This window comes from Halichoerus grypus, chromosome 5, assembly GCF_964656455.1.
Source record: "Halichoerus grypus chromosome 5, mHalGry1.hap1.1, whole genome shotgun sequence".
Taxonomy (NCBI): Eukaryota; Metazoa; Chordata; class Mammalia; order Carnivora; family Phocidae; genus Halichoerus; species Halichoerus grypus.
In genome coordinates this window covers 2,426,795-2,430,540 of record NC_135716.1, presented here as the reverse complement: position 1 = coordinate 2,430,540, position 3,746 = coordinate 2,426,795, and positions in this window count along the sequence as shown.

Sequence of the window (3,746 nt, the reverse complement as noted above, 5' to 3'; positions counted from 1 at the left end):
TCCTACCTGCTCATCACACCGGAGGGACCCAAGCCTGGCTGCGTCCATCGGTCGGACACCAGGAGGGCTGTCTCGGCAGTCTCCTGCCCGCGGTCTCATTGCTTCCTCTGAGCAGCTCTGTGTATGAATCACTCTGTCCACCAAGAATACACAGAGAGGTCTCGTGGCTTTCTGAAGGTCACACAGCTGATGCGAAAAGTCCTTGGGGTGCACCTGGGCTTCACCCCAATGTTAGAGGTGGGGAAGCTGGACAGCGGACAGGTGAAGTGATTCGTCCAGAGCCACTGGGGGTGGGCTGGCAGGGCCGTGTCTGGCAGGGCCTCCCTTCCTGTGGTCTCCACCGCCAGGCAGGGGCTCCCCAGGGCCTGCCCCTCATCCTGGAGCTCCAGGCCCCGCTGCCCCTTTGCTGGCCAGCGCAGTACCGTTTCCGGCTCCCAGGGGGCGCTGAGGCCCCGCGGCTGCTTCCTGCCACCCAGCCCAGAACCTTCCCCCGCGCCCCCCCCCCCCATGTGCACACTCGCTGGTGCTGTGTGTTTTTCAATCAATAGAAGATGCTCAGTCCCCGAGATGTCGCTACCGGAGTCTTCACACATCTGCATCGGAAGGATTCCAAATGAAGTCTTTTCCTGTTGGGGGAAAAATGTAAAAGGAGAAAGGGAGACTTTGCTTGACAGATTAGAAAATTTTCCACTTCCCGGCATCTGAACCAAGTATTTGTGCTTCTGGTGCCCAATTACCCAGGCTGTAAAGGGAGAGCGGGGTGAGTCTCCACAGCCCCTGGCGTATTGATCCAAGGAGCCTGCGGGGATTTATGAGCCAGGCAGCAGGTGCCAGCCCCAGGCCTGGGAGACAGGGGTCCCCCTTCAGCCCTGCCTCCCACTTGGGCCTGACCTTGGAGAAGTTCCCTGGTTACCACGCGCTCTTACTAAGGCTCCATCACCAGGATGCTGAGAAGGCCAAAGCATTTCATCCGAAACATGGAGCACTTACAAAGAAAATGGATTAATATTTTTACACTAATTGGGAGTTTTCAGAGTGCTCTTGAAGTCTGGCTTCCTAATCAGCCTTGGGAGGTGGGGGATGAGCCGTACGTGGATACGGGGGAACGGGAGACCATAGGGGTGCGGCACGGGCAGGGCCATCCGGTGGTCAGCACGGGAAGGGTCTTCTCAAAGACCCAGCCCCGTCCCCGAGTGCCCAGCACCTGGCCTCCGGTCTGTGAACATCTCCTCTGGGAGCCTGGGAGGCTGGTCCTCCCTCAGGGGCCTCAGGTCCAGTGGAATACATTTGTGCGGACAACACTCATGCAGGGGCTAAGTCGGTGCCCAGCTCGGAGGAAATCCTAGCAACACTCGTCTATTGAGAGTTGCTGAACGGAAGCCAAGGAAACCAGCAGGGATCACCATGGGAGACACAGGCTTCCAGGGCCGGGGTGTGGGGCAGGATTTCCTCCAGCCCGGCCATCCTGGCGGGCTGAAGAGATGTTGGCTTCCGGAAGAGTTTTTCTCAATCTTCTCATGTTCCACAAGGAGCTCCTGGTGCTCTTGCCTCTCCCTCAAGCCTGCTCCTGCCATCGTCTTCCCCATCCCAAGGGCTCAGCTCCCTGGCCCCTCACTCAGGCCAGCAACTGGCTGTCCTTCCTGGCACCTCCTCCTTGGCTCTCTCCATCCATTCCAGCCACCGCCAAGTCCGGCCAGTTTTATGCTATGAATCCGTCACTTGTGCCCGTGTTTCTGCCTCCTAGCTGCTGCCACCACCGTCCCTCCCTGGGGGCTCAGCGCTGCCCTCCCCCCGGCCCCTGCCTCCACTCTCCGCCCCCACCCCCCAAAACCCCTTTGCTGTGCAACAGCCAGGGTCATCTTTTGAAAACACAAATCAGATTGAGTCACTCCCTCATGAGATTGCAAAGCCCACACGGTGCGTGCGAGCTGGCACGACGCAGCCCCTGGCCCCGCCCCCCATCCGCTGCTGCCGTTCCTCTGGTTCGGGTTGCTCCGGCCTCACTGAGGGAGGTCGGAGTTCTCTCTGCTTCTCTGCTTTATTCATTTCTGCGCCCCTGAGGTGTGACAGTTCCGGCATGCACTAGGTGCTCATTAATACTTGCTGACTGATGAATGAGCTGGCATTTGGGTGGGGTCCTCGGCCGGGACCTGCTGAATGTAGGAAAGCATGTTCCGAGTGGAGGAAGCACCAAGGGCAGAGGCTGGAGGAGGAAAGCACCTACGTGCACGAAGGGCCACAGGGCAGGAGAGCAGGCCGGCACTGGGCCCCAAGGGCCCTGCATGCAGGGTGGGGGTCCTGGCCCATCGGCAGGCCCTGGGAATGGTCTGCACAGTTTCACTCCAGAGGGCTCGCTTCCCAGATCAGGCTGACCAGCATGGCCTCAAAGCCCTGGACTGCCTGGGTCCAAATCCCTGCTCCGCCCTCAGGGCAACCCCTTAGCATCTCAGTGCTCTGAGCCTCATAGGTAAACGGTCATAATACCTCCGTCTGGAGCAGTGCCTGGCACAGAGTGAGCTGTCCCAGTCTGTTTCAGAGAACCCCAGGGAGGAGAGGGGCTGGAGGCAGGGAGGCCAGGGTGAGGCGAGGGCTCAGCCACGCAGTGACTAAGGGGACAGGAGGGAGGGGAGTAAGCTCTAGAGGTGCTCTGCGCTCCTACAGAGTGAAGTAGTTTGGATGGCTCCTTGGATGCCCCTCCCCACTACCCCAAATGGCAGCCATGCGTCCTCAGCCTCCTCTTGGCCACCTGCATTGGGCCGCACCCGTTTCCAGCAGGTCAGGGTGGGGAGGGGGTGAAGTGCAGCTGACAGGAACCACAGCTCACCACCTGTCCCACCTCAGGCCCTGGCTTTGCCCCCAGGGGCATGATTGGCCCAGTGGCAGTCTCCCCTCCACCCAATCCCTGCCCCAGGCCCATCAACCCCACCTGCACCCTTCCTGCCCAGCAGGGCCTAGGAATTTTCAGGTGGCCAGCTTTGCTTTGCATGGGATCCAGACCCAGCTGAACCTGGATTTTAAGGGCAAGTGAGCACCCCAGGTGCGTGGGGAGACGGCTGTGTGTTCCCAGCCTCCCCAACGAGGCTGTGCCCCGCCCCCCCCACACACCCTGTCTTCCCTGGGGACTCCCAGCCCGACACAGAGCCACCTCATCAAACCCATCCAAGGGTAGGGAGGAGTTGCAGAAGTGACTCACCACGTGGAAGAACCAAGTGAATGTCTAGGGGCCCTCCAAAGAGGCTAGAGAGATTAACCTCATTTCAGGGCATCTTCACCTGACAAGCCATCAAGACTCAGGAGGCCTCAGTTTCTCCACCTGCAGCAGGGGAAGAACCAGCCTCATGTTCTGATCTCCGCCCAGTGTGGGATCAGGGCTGAGCTCCCCGAAGGCCGTCCCCAGCTCTTACTGTCCCTGTCCCTTTTTCATCCCCCTGCACAACTTCCCTCGTGGTGCCCACGTCTTTTATCCACCTGTGAGCACAGGCCAGCTAGCCCTCCCTTCCCTGCCCAAAGCAGCCAGCCCAGGGCCTGGGCGTTTGGGGCCCTGGAGCATGACCTTGAAGCAGCCTCCAGGCCACCAGGCTGCAACTCTGAACTGAAACTAGTCAAGCTGAAATTCCCTCCCTCTCCTCCTCCCCCTCCTCCTCCTCTTCCTTCCTCTCCCCTCTTCCTCTGCTTCCTCCTCCAGCTGAGAGCCCAGCTCTGTGTTTCCAGGGAATGACTCACACATTTGCCTCCCACCTGCACTG